Raw genomic sequence first — 13,451 nt, forward strand, 5'->3', positions numbered from 1 at the left:
AGAGGATTTTATGAATTTGACCTCAAAGGCAAGCGAATTAAAAGCAAAAATAAATGAATGGGACTACAACAAACTAAAAAGCTGCTGCTCAGCAAAAGAAATCGTCAACAAAGTAAAGAGGCAACCATCCAAATGGGAAAATATATTTGCAAGCAACAATTTCGATAAGGGCCTAATATCCAAAATGTACAAAGAATTCATATGACTCAATAACAACAACAACAAAACAAACGATCCAATAAAAAAAATGAGTAGAGGACCTGAACAGACACTTCTCTCTAGAGGACATACAAGTGGCCAACAAATACATGAAAAGATGCTCAATATCGCTAGATATTAGGGAAATGCAAATCAAAACCACAATGATACCATCTCACACCTGTAAGGAATAACTATAATCAACAGAGCAAGTAATAACAAATGTTGGAGAGGATGCGGAGAAAAGGGAACCCTCATACGCTGCTGGTGGTACTGCAAATTGGTACAGTCACTATGGAAAACAGTGTGGAGGTTCCGCAAAAAACTAAGAATTGGCTTACCAGATGATCCAGCAATCCCTCTACTGGGTATTTACCCCAAAGACTTGAAAACCCATATCTAAAAAGATATTTGCACACCGATGTTCATAGCAGCATTATTCACAGTGGCCAGGACATGGAAGCAACCGAAGTGTCCTACGATAGATGATTGGCTAAAGAAGCTGTGGTACATGTATACAATGGAATATTAGCCATAAGAGGAGATAAAATAGCGCCATTTGCGACAACATGGCTGGACCTCGAGATAATCATACTAAGTGGCATAAGCAAGACAAGAAGTTGAAAATCATGTGATATCACTTATATGTGGGATGTAAACCTAAAAGCAACAAATGAACAGGACAAACGAACAGAGACTCAAGAATGTGAACAGTGGACTAGTGGTTACCAGAGGGTAGGGGGTCAAGGAGGAGGAGAGAGGTAGACGGGGTAAAGGGAGACAAATATATGGTAGCTGAGGGAAACTGGACTTTGGGTGGTAATCACACAATAGAATATATAGATGTCAAATTATAATGTACGCCTGAATTAAATTATATAATTGTATTAACCAATGTTACCCCAATAAAGTTAATTTTTAAAAAAGGGGCACATCAGGCTACTCTAATACGCATTTCCCTGATTGCAGCCAGGATGAGCATGTTCTAGGTGCTGATCTACTCCTTGGGGTTCATTCTTGGTGATGGTCTCCCTTCCATGTAACACTGGGTCTCATTCTGTCTCTCTCTATTTCATTGCCTCTTGCTACGTGTTGTCCATGCTCTCTCTAAGCCTGTCTGTCTGTCTTGGTCTTTCAGCTTCTGATTCCTGTCTTTCTCTGGTTTCTAACTGGGCAGACACGTGGCTCGCTCATGAAGATCCTGGACAAGCTGCCAGCTAGACCCAGACACTATGGCCACTGGTCTCTAAGGCCTCCCTCCCCTGCTGAACTCAGGGCCCTAACTTACACCAGGGGCTCATCAAAAGACCCTTTCATCTCTCCAGGTGGCCTCATCTGGGCTGGAAATGGCTGGAAATGACGGGGCTGTCCCTCAGTGACACCCCTCTAATGAAATGTTACAGGCTGTCCACCTTCAGGACAAACAGATTTGCCAGAGGGACCTGCATGTCCTGGTAGTTGGAGATGTATAATCTGGCAGAGCCAGTGAATAGGGTCCCCAAAGTCCAGATGTGTAGACAGCAGAGGGGCCCACAGCGATGACAGCAGCTCAGCCTGTCTTCCTGCTCCAGTGAGCCCCTTGCCCAAAGTGGCAGAAAGCGCTCATCTCTCAGGTGGAAAACTCACTTGACCCAGGTGGATGGGGGCACACCAGCAATCCATGATGTGGCAGGGACAAAGTGCACTGCCCCACGTCCAGTGGCATTGAAGGTTCCTGAGCCCTTGGGAGAATTTCAGAAAGACAGCTGACCTCAAAAGAAGTGCGTGCAGATGCTCTTGATGTGCCCCGTGCTTGGTGAATTGCTGACTCTGAGCACTGGACTTATTGCTGCTTGTCACTGAGACAGGTCTTGAGAGTTTGGGTCTCTGCTGTCACCTCTCAGACCCTATGGACAGTTCCAGCACATTACAGTCAGAGATTCTTAAAAGCTGGATGGGAGCTCCGACATTAATTTCTACTCTCTCATTTTATTTACCATTTGTAATACTCAGCTCTTTAAAAAATCATTGTTATACAAGTAGTGCATGCCCATTCCAAAATATTTGGAAAATACAGAAAACAATAAAGAAAAAATATAATCCTGTAAATTCACCAAAGATAACTGCTGTTATATTTCCATTTCAACTCTCTGTGGTCGTATACATTTTTATTATCACTGAGATCATACAGTATATGTAATTTTTATCTGTTTTATTAACTTTAGATTATAAGCATTTTTAATCTATTGAAATGTTCTTCATAAATTTTTCATAACTGCACAAGAGTGTTTCAAGTGGACACACTAAATACTTACTGTTACCCAAATGTTGGGCATTTATGTTTTCAGTTTTTCAAGAGCATAAAAACACACTAAAGTACTTAAGTATCTTTGTCCACAATTTGATTTTTCCCTTAGGTTAGATTCCTACTCATAGAGTGTAAGCATGTTTTAAGACTTCTCATATGTGTTTCTATTTTGCTTTTTAGAAGGTTGAACTAATGCATGCCCCTGTTACCACACACTACTGCACCAAGAATATATCATTCTAAAAAACAATTGCTGATTCGAAAGGCAGGAAGTCTATTGCTTTTTTTTAATAGGTAACCTGAGACTTGGTGAAAAAAAGGGACATGCCTGGGGTCACTCTAGGAGTATGTCACCTCATTCCGTCCTCAACAAACTACAGAGGAAGTGACCTACCTAGACTCACACTCAACTCTGAAGACAGGGAGCCCAAGTTTGATCACAAGCAGTTGGACCCCAGGGCCCTGTACTTCGCCTCTGTTCTGTAGCTGCTGTTTCCAGATAAGATGCTGAAAGGTGGTTTGGGGCCACGACATAAAGGAACTCAGAGTTTGGGTTTACCCATAGAGTGGCACCATTAATGGGTTCTTAAGTGTATCGAGACTGTGTTTTACAAAGTTGTTTCTGGAGGACTGGTGGAGGGGAGACTGGAGACAGGGAGACCAGTCGGGGAGATGTGACGTGCAGATAATAACGAAGAGGACTGCACAGACGCATGCATGCGTGTGATTGTGGGCTATGGGCCAAGGGAAGTCAGGAACATTAGGGGCCTGGGGAGGCCTCCCACCATGTCCTTTTCACTGGACAAGGGTCATTTTTATCTGCTACACGTCAGGCAAAACCTGTGCCAACTGCCAAAAACTTCACCTCAAATCTAGCAAATAAGAGAGAGGACGGTATGGATTACGTTATATTTAAAACAAGCCCACACAATGCCTGTAATTTTTTATTCTGACTCCATAATTACAGCTCAAGACCAGTCAGATCATAGTTATCCCCACACCGACCTGCTGTTGGGACACATTGAATTAAAGGCCTTGTTGCTCTCAAGATTCTATTTTGGATGCTGAGCACTGGCAGGTAACGGGCCTTTCACAAGGCTTGTTTTGTTGGCGCCCCTCCCAGAGCAGCATGAAGACCGAGTCAGCTCTGGGCTTTTGAGAAAACTGTAGATGCTTATGAGTGACTGGGATGCTCCAGCTTTGCCCTCCTGAGCCAGAGGCCTGAGCAGAGGCCTGGAAAGCTGAGGGGAGCAGGCCAGCCTCCCTTGGTCAGGCCAATCTCAGATCTCTGCAAACTAGAAGATTCATGAATGCTGCTCTCCCCAACTAACCAGGGTCCTGGGGTCAGATGGGCCAAACCTTGGCTGTTGGGCATAGTTGTCACAGATAGGCTGGCATCACCCAAAGGGGCCTAGTCCAGAAAAGAGGAGAAAAAGACACAGGAGCATGAAGGAGCCAGGCTTACACAGACAGCCCCCATGACTAACCAGGTCTGGGCCAATTCAGGCCTCCCTCCCAGTGGGCCGTACCCGTCCCTGTCCTGGGATCCACCAGAGAACATCATTTCTCTGCCCCATGAAGGTGCCCCTGACAAAGCAAGGGTGGGATTGGATCCCTGCTCACAGACCTGGAGCACCACTTCCCCTTCCACACCCAGTCCTGCCTCCTGGTAGCCCACAAAGGAGATAGAACAGCTCCCATTTATCGATAAACTGCAGGAGACCCATCACATGCATCATCTCATTTACGTCACCGCAGCCAAGTAGATGTGACCAGTGTTATGATGTACACTCATAGGCATGAGCAAATAGAGCTCAGAAAGGTAAAGTATGGGGCTCTAGGCCACCCAGCGCATACATGAAGGACTGGGAGCTGGAACCCAGTTGTCCAAAGGTCCCTAGAGCACACAGCTCATCCACAGACAATTGGCCTGAAACAACTAGCCCCATTCCTGCTGCTGCTTGGCAGGCCCGAGCCCCTGGGCAGCTTAAGCACTCAGCGACTAAGAAAGCCAAATCTCAGTACCTATCTCTTAGCACAGCTCTGCTGCTACAACTCCCTGGGACAAGCCAGCTAGCTTCTCGTACAGACCCTTGCTCTCATGTCCCCACATTGAGTGGATGGTTCCTTCATCTGGCCTCTGATGCATCTTGCACATACTTCAGTTTTAACATTGAAGACATTGTTATCACCATTCACATTGATTCTCCTATTAGACTTCTCAGGGCAGAGTCTGTGTCCTGTGTTAACTAGTTTGACACCTGGCACTTGGGTGCTTATTGTTTGTTGCAAGAAAAAAGGAGAGTCTGAAAAATTCGTATTCATCCTTCAAAACTCTGCTTAGAATAGGTCCTGGGAAGCCTTTCCTGTTTGACACAGACTGAGTTAGCCCTGTCCCCTCATATATAATCTGTAGGAGGATTGTTTACACCTTGGAGGTCAGGGACAGGACCTGATTCCTCCCTGTGTCCCCATCTCAGCACAGACCAGGAATCTAGCGGCATCAGTAAACATAGAATTGAATTGCTCTTGGCCTCGGATACCCAGATCAAGGGTAACCATGACCAGAACTAGCCAGCTGCCCTTGTCACCAGGCCGAAACCACCATAGCCTGGCATGCCAAGAGTGTTTGCTGAGGAAAGGAACACTGAAATAAATCCTAACTGTAAAAAAACACACCCAATAGGTGTTCTATTTATATGAAAATCAGCTCCATTTTTAGGTAGCTGCCTTCCTGCCTCACCTCCTTAAGGTTGGCCCTGCCCTCTCATGGATCTCCTCCAAACCCCACCCAATAATCATGACTCTACCTGCTCCCAACCCCTCCTCTGTTTGCTCTCTGGGGTTTCCCTCGATTGCAGGGTATGAGCTTCCAGGCGCCCCTGAGGCCTGGCCCCAGACTCCCTTCTTCTCTCCCTGACTTGCTCTTCTAATCCTAGAGTTCTCAAAGAGCAGGCCAGAGTCAAGGCTTACGGGCCCAGGTTGGGGAGGGCAGGGCAGGAAGCCAGTCAGTGACTGAGCAGCCCCTTAACTGAGCAGAGCACGGTAGATTCACCGTGGGTGCACAGGAGCCAGGCTTTGCACCTCCCAGGTCTCCCAGGATCCCACTTCCTAGTTTAGACAAAACTTGGGGTCCACATGGTACAGTGAAAAGAACAGGGCTTTGGAGTTAGGCTCATGATCCTGGTCTTGGCTCCACCATAGCTGCCAGCATTTAGGCAACTCATAGGTTGCTTCCCTAACCTATCCCAGCCTCAGAACCCATCCTGACTAAATGGAGGCATGCCTGCTGCGCTGTCTGCTGAGAGTCACACTATGAGGCAGGGAAAGCACAGGGCCAGTCACTGTGACAGTAGGACTGTGTGTGAAACCCTGCAGGGTAAGGAATTCGTATTGGAGAGCAGCAGCTCCATGCTGTGTGCTCATCCAGTATCAAGCTTCAGGCAACACAGCCCTGGTTAGTGAGCCCCTTCTCTAGTCTTAAGACTCACTCTCACCTCCTGCATCTGCTCCCTTGTCCCAGAGTCCACTGGGGCCCAAAGGAGCACCCCACACTCTGGCAAGGCCACTTGGGGGAGGGATCCCCAGAGACCTTCCATATCCTGGTAGCTCCCTCCAGCCTGGAACCAGGTTCTGGGAAAAGACCAGGGCAAGCCCAAGGTGGGGACTGGGCCTCAGTGTCTTGGGAAACTTCTGAGCCTCCCTCACAGCTCAGCACTCAGGCAGGCACCCAACTAACCACAGCTGTGGTTTCCAGAGAGCCAGACCTCCCTCCACAGGGACAGTAAACTGAGAAGCACTGTAGCTATAAATGTAAAGTGGCAAACCACGGTACACTGCCACAGCCCCACAGCCTCCCAGCCTCCGTGTAAGCTGCAGGGCCCCCAGCCAAGCCTCTGAAACAGCCCAGACCTGCCTGCTGGGTCTTCCATCTCTGGGCTCTAAGCAAGGCTGTTGGGGACCCCCTGACAGAGCACCCAGGAACTGCACAGCACCACGCACCAATAGTCAGTTCTTCTGGTCCCTCCTCACAGGCATATTTTGTTTTATGTTGACTTATCCAAGAAGAGGGGGCCCATTTGGAAAATTTAAACTCCAAAACTAAACTTTTTGGAGTTCAGTTTTTCTTTAGGTCTTATTCCTGCCCTGGGTGGCACTAGATCACAGTTTTAGGCCCATCCCGTCGCTGCCCCAGGCGCAATTAGGGTGGACCTTGGGCTCCTATCCTCCTGATGGGCCTCCTCATAGGCACTGCTGAAAAGGAGGCCCCAGGGTGTGACACCCATGGCTGATGAGGTAAGAGCAGCCTCCTTCACAAAGTGCCCAATGTGTGCCCAGCCCAGAGTTTTCAGAACCTCGAAAAGTTATTGTGCCCATTTCCCAGGTAAGGGGCCACACTTACGAAGGAGGGTCCAGAGGTAGGCTGTGCCTTGGGTCTCCCCATCCACAGTTCAGGCCTGGGGGGGGGGGAGTACAGTGCAAGGTGGGGAGCAGAGGCCCACCCGAATGGGTCTGTGAAAACACAGGGAGGAAAGGAAGGCCCCTCATTCTCTGTCTTCTAAGAGTCTGCCAAGGAAAGGTCTCTCCTTCAATACACTACTCTACTGAACAAACTGTCCCCTGGCACGGGTCCCTCCCTTCAGGCTAGGGTATAGGCCAGGAAAGGTTAGATCCTCCTCAGCTTGTGTCACCTGCTCTACAAGAGAGCTCATAGATAAACCCTTGGTCCTCTACAGAGACCCCACACAGTGGGACTGTCCTGAGCAATGTCTCTTCAATGTCTCTTGGTTAAAGCCCCCTCAGAGAGGAGGATGGGGATGCATGCCTAGGAGGTACTGTCAGCCAAGGCAGGGGCCCTACCAGGAGACTGTAAGGAAAAGCTCTGGGCTGGGTGATAGGGAACAAGGAGCCTCCAGACATCACTGCAGGCCCCAGGGTCACCCTCTCAGAGAAGTCACTGGGAACTCTCACCCTGCTGGCAGCCCGTTCCCCCTTCCTGTGAGTCAGGCAGTTCCAGTTCCCAAGTCCACTAATAGAAAAAATAAAAAACAAGCTGGACAAATGTTTACTACAAAAAAAAATTAGAATTTCTCCTTTATAAGAAATTTTAAAACTTTACAGAAAACTTTAATATATGGAGAAATCCCATTTTATTATGTAGGATGAATCAATATTGTAAAGATGTCATTTCTCACCTAACAATCTACAAATCTCATTCATTCAATATTTATTGAGCATCTACTATGTGGCAGATGTGTCCTAGACATAAGGGATACAGGAGTGAACAAAACAGATAAAAGTCCCTGCCTTCATGGGACTTACACTCTTAAATATGGGGGACAGACAAACAAAATAAAAAAGCCAAAGGAGTAAATTGTATCGTATATTAGAAGATGAAAGTTGCAATAGGAAAAATCAGGGACAGTATAGGAGTGGGGGCAGGTAGGGAAGTTACAATTTAAAACAGGCTGAGAAGTAATATTTGAGCAGAGATCGCAAAGAGGTGAGAGAGCAGTAATGTCCTTTGCATGTTTTAGGAACATTAAAGAGATCAGTGTAGCTAGGTCAGAGTGAATCAGTGGTTTCTCAGACATTTAGCAATGCCTGGAGACAGCTAGGGGTGGGGTGCAGGGTCGCTATTAACATCTGGTGAATAGAAGCCAAGATATTGCTGACTATCCCACAGTGCACAGAACAGCTCCCTACAACAAAGAATTATTTGGTATAATTGCCAACAGTGTTGAGGTCAAGAAACCCTGGAGAGAGAGAGAAACAGTAGTAGGAGAGTTAGCTAGAGAAGTAAATGGCAATCAGGTTTTTTGGGGAACTAGAGAAGCTGATTTGGAAATTCTTATGGAAAAGGATGTGAGAATAGCTAGGGAGAAATATTGAAAAGAATAAATAGTAACTAGCTTCACCAGATCTTAACAAGTACTATAAATATTCCTATGACAAATGACTAATTTCCTTAATATATAAAGAGTTCTTACAAATGAATAAGAAAAGACCTTTTAAAAAAACTTTAAAAAAATGAGAAAAAGACTGGGAATTTACAAAAAAAAAGATACACAAATGGATTATAAATATGTGAAAAATGTTCAATGTTACTTGCAATTTAAAGTAATAAAAATGAAAATCATTAGATAGTGTTTTTTAACTATTGGATTAACAAAAATTGAGAAGTTTGATTATGCACAGAGTTGCTAAGGGTGTGTGAGAGTAAGGTCTCATGTACGGTTCTTGAGAATATATATTGGCACTGCCTCTTTGGAAAGCCATTTGGCAATATCTGTCCCATTTAAACACATATATCCCTTGATCCAACATGCCATTCTAGGAAAGTTCTTACATAGGTGCCCAAAGATATAAGTGCAGATGTGTTTATTATAGTGTTAGCAAAAGACTGGAAACAACCCAAATGCCCACCAATAGGGGACTTCTTTATTATATGGTATATACTTACAATGGAATGTTATGCAGCTCTTAAAAAGACTGAGGCTTACTCTTAGGCATACATCCAAAAGAAATGATAACATATGTTCACAAAAAGATTTGCACAGAGAATTTTAAAACAGCTTTATTCATAATAGCCCCAAACTGAAACAACTCAAATGTCCATCGAAGGCGAATAAACAAATTGTGACATGTTCATACAATGGAATACTCCTTAGCAACACTAACAAAAGGAATGAATGGATATACACAACAACAGGGATGAATTTCAAAAGCATTTTGTTAAGTAAAATAAATCAGACACAAAAGAGTATGTACTGTAGGACTCTATTTATATGAAGTTTAACAGGCAAAACTAACCCATGGTGACAGAAATCAGAACAATGGTTGCCTAGAGAAGGTGCAGATTACTGGAAGGGGCAGGAGAATGTTCGGGGAGGAAATGGAAATGGGGTGTACACAGTGTATACAGTTGTCTAAATCATTGAATTGTACACTTAAGATCCATGGTATTCACTGAATTTAATTTTACCTCAATTTAAAAACAAAATTAACTATTGAATTAAAAAAAAACACCCTGGTCAAACTTAGTATGTCCTGAAATGGAATGATCTCCAAATAAATTTAGCAAGGGTAGGGAGTGGGGTGGGTGGTGGAAACAAGGACAGAATATGTGTATATGCTCCCATATATAATAAAGACTATATACATCTATTGCATGGAAAGACATGTAAGAAACTGTTGACAATGGTTGTCTTTCTGGAGGGGGATAGGGGTTTCAGGTCTTAAGTGAGAGGGACACATCTCAATACTTTTTTGTACTGTTGGAATTTCTTTTACTGTGTTCATATTATTTTTTTAAAAAATATAAAAATTAGTTAAAATTTCTTGATTAGATAACAGGGTGCTCTGAGATTGAATTTTAGTGTTTCTCTACCCTTGATAGCTGAAAGCAGGGACATAAATGTGTTCTAAAATTGCCAACAGTGGGCGGCCTGTGTCTCTGAGGGTGGAATTGGGTGTTTGGACAGGCAGATCACAGAAGTGCCTGGAAGACATTCCTGGGGCAGGGAAGTGAGAACCTGAGCTCAGTCTCAGGACACCAGGGGAAATAAACTAAATATTTCATTGCAAGGATTTCAGCCTGAAGTGATAAGCTTTCTGTTAAGAAATGTACAAACCTCTCCCATGGTGTGGAAGATTTATCTTGATGGAAAAAAATTTTTTTTTAATGTGAAAACAAACTTCCCTGGTGGGTTGGGAGACCAAGCTTTTCAGAGGCTGTGGAACTAGGGGGATAGAGTCCCTGGAAGAAGGAGTTCTGAGCTAAGATTGAGACTGCCAGGTACAGTTTTTAACTGGACAATCCAACATATGGTCTTTATTTCCACAAACAAGGACATGTCATCAATACCTGAGAATGTCTGTATTCATTTTGAGAATTGGACTCTGTGCTACTGATGTGATTCCCTGCTTGGGGTCTAAAGCAAAAGCCTCATCATTCATTATTTTTGTTGGTATTAGGAAGATGATGGGGAGGACAGAGGAATTCCTGTGTCCCAGGAGATGCCCTGCTCACTGGTCCTGCCTGAGGAGGTGGCCCAGGCCTTTCCCTAAGGAAGTTCTCAGCTCAGAGAGACAGGGAAAGGTCCCGATTCTGGTCCCCAGGGGCCAGACCTTTGGAATGCATAGGATCCTTGTGCATTCATAAGTCTCTGGCAAAACAGTTGAGAGAGCAGTCCTGGTCAGGATTATGTGTTCAGCTAACCTTGGGCCTAAATGTCTCATCCAGATGCTAAGAGGAAAGAACTCAAGAGTCTTGGGTAGAACCTCTCTATAGAATGTAAGAGGCAAAAATATGGATGGGAAAAAAGTCATCGAATGGCTAAGACTCAGATAAGGACAGGGCGTGGGCTGTGTAATAGACTCCAAGATGAGATGGAGTGGAGACTGGGGATGGAGACTGCGTCTGGCCCAAGTTGATGAAGGATCTGGTGGCGTAACGGAAATCATGACTCTGGGGACAGACTCTTAGAGATCTTCTAGTCCAGCCCCCTCCTAATGGAAACTGAGGCCCAGAGAGTGGACTGGCTTGTTTAGTGTCAGATGTCAGGACTGAACTTGGTTCATGACTCAGACTCTGGCCTCCCAATCCAGCGGGTCTTCTGGAAGAGGCCTGGCCTTTAGGAAGTGGAAGCAGAGCTGAAGCCTTTGACTAGACAATGATATACTCTCAGCCTACCTCGGAACATATTTCTACTGATTTCCATGGAAAAGGAGCCACTCAAGTAGCCTGGAATGAGGGCAGTCCTCTGAAAGTGTCATAACACCAGACCCTGTTTATCACCCACCTAACAGCTCCCTACTCTTTTGTCCTACCAGAAATTGGATTTTGTTGTGGGTAGATATCTCTTCATTTCAGGAAACATAGGCCAATTCCCCAGGCTCAAGAGATGAGTCTTAATTGGTCTCAGTAGTATTCCAAAAGTATTTCAATTACTCTTTGTCAATGATTGGCCTAAGGGTGAGCATATAACCTAGTACTGGCCAATAAGACATAAAGGGAAGTCCGAGGGGCTTCTGAAAAAGTTTTTGCTTTCCTAATAAAAGAGAAAGATGAAGCAGGCTTTGTCATGCCCCTGCCCCACATCCCTTTCTTTTTGTCTTCATTGCAGATGTGTATGTAGCATGAGGGTCAAGCATGAGAGTAAAGAAATGCAAGCTACCCTTAGGATGGCAGAGTGGATGGTAGAGCCCAAGTCCTTCGTGGCCTGAGTGAGCTGCTGGACCAATGCCAGTAGCTGTCTACCTCCACACTTCTTTTTAATTAGACATTAAATGTCCTTATGGTTTAAGCTACTGTTAGCTGGGTTTTCTCCTACTTGCATTTAAAAACAATCCTGGCTATAAATGTTAGTGTAACTCCAGCCAACTTCAAGAGAAATTATATACAAACAGCCTTTGGTCAGCCTCCTCACTGTAGAATCTGCTCTCCTGAAGCCTCCACCTAGCTTCTTGTCAGCCCTCAACCAGATGGAGTCTGGTAGAGTCCTCTATCCACCCCACCACATCCTCTCTCATCAGCCTTGCCAGTCCTGCTCATCTTTCAATGTCCACTTTGGATGACCCTCACTGACCTTTAGGTGTGTGCATCTAATTCAGCGGCCCCCAACCTTTTTGGTACCAAGGACTGGTGTTCTTATGAGAATCTAATGCCGATGATCTGAGGTAGAGCTGAGGCAGCAAAGCTAGGACTGGGGAGTGGCTGCAAATCAGATGAAGCTTCACTCGCTTACCCACCACTTACCTCCTGCTGCGCGGCCCGGTTCCTAGCAGGCTATGGACCAGTGGCCTGGGGTTGGGGACCCCTGATCTAATTGACCGTGTTGATCACTTGTTTATTTACTAGTCACACTTGTGTCCTGCTCTGGGTCATAGTGCTGGTACGGGACCCAACAGGCAGTGCAAGTCCTTGGGGAGCCCTCAGACCGGTGTGGCAGACACATTCACAGCAGCGGTATGGAGAGCAGTAATAGAAGGGTGGGTCAGTTTTATCTTGGTGGGGGGAGCATGTAGCCATTTTTATACTTCTCTCTCCTACCAAATGCTTCGCTTCTTCAGACAAAGATCACCTCCAACACTGTCCTGAGCTCATCTCAGAGGAGGCAGCCAAAAGGGGCTCTTGTTCGATGATCTTTCCTAAGTAAGCAGGGCCTTGGGGAGGGCTCGCTCTTGGCCACACACTTTTCCCTGTAGGTCCCATAAGGCCAAGGACCTTAAGGAGGAAGGGGCAGTGGACGTGGAGGTGGAAGATCTGGATCAGAACCCCATATGCCACTAACTTGATATGTGACTTTGGACTCATGACTTGGCCTCTCTGAGCCTCAGTATTCTTGAAAGGCAAACAAGGATAATAATACCTGTCTATCTCACAGGGGTGCTGCAAAGATCAAACGAGATAAGTAGTGGATGTACCAGGTACAGGGAGGCCTGGCACACAGGAGGTGGGCAGTAAGTGTTCATTCACTCACTTGCCTCTGCCCCCAACACATAGCAGAAAGCCAGAGACAGTCAATGCAGTGCACCTTTCCATGGGGGAGAGACAGGGTGGTCAAAAATTCTCTCTCCCAAGGAACCAGGTACATGCTCTGTCTTTGAGGGGGTTTCCTTGGGTTCCCACACTTTCTCCTGCCTTGAAAAATGCCATCAATGGACCTCTTATATCTGCTACTGCCTCTTCCAGAGCAGCATAAGAGGGAGAGAAAATGGGGTTGGTGGGCAAGAGGGTAGGTGTCACTCATGTCTCTCTAACAGGGATTCTGAGGGTTCCCAAAGCCACCCTGGGGTCTTTACTCCATCCGCTTCAGGTAGATTCATGGACAGGGGCTTTCTGCTCAGGGACCAGCAAGCACTGCTCATTCTCAGCAATGCTCTGTCACCACCAGGCATTGCTGCAAAGGCCAGCCAGTGAAGGGAAGGCTTCCCCCAAGGGAGCTTGAACTCTGGCAGGACA

The 13,451-nt window shown here is 45.8% G+C and overlaps 1 protein-coding gene across 4 annotated transcripts in view; it reads left to right on the top strand.

Annotated features, from left to right (window-relative positions):
* Positions 1-13,451, top strand: part of CUNH17orf100 (chromosome unknown C17orf100 homolog) — a 41,189-nt gene that overhangs the window by 18,368 nt on the left and 9,370 nt on the right. Inside the window, exon 4 of one of the 4 annotated variants that reach the window (XM_023530437.1) lies at positions 1,812-2,286. The exons of 1 other annotated variant lie outside the window; for it this stretch is intronic. The gene's annotated coding sequence lies outside the window, so the exon portion shown is untranslated. Of the gene's footprint in view, positions 1-1,336; positions 2,287-13,451 lie in introns of those variants that run through there. 2 more of the 4 variants (XM_023530434.1, XM_023530433.1) reach the window with 2 other exon arrangements.

The sequence above is a fragment of the Pteropus vampyrus genome, unplaced genomic scaffold, assembly GCF_000151845.1.
Source record: "Pteropus vampyrus isolate Shadow unplaced genomic scaffold, Pvam_2.0 Scaffold50, whole genome shotgun sequence".
NCBI lineage: Eukaryota > Metazoa > Chordata > Mammalia > Chiroptera > Pteropodidae > Pteropus > Pteropus vampyrus.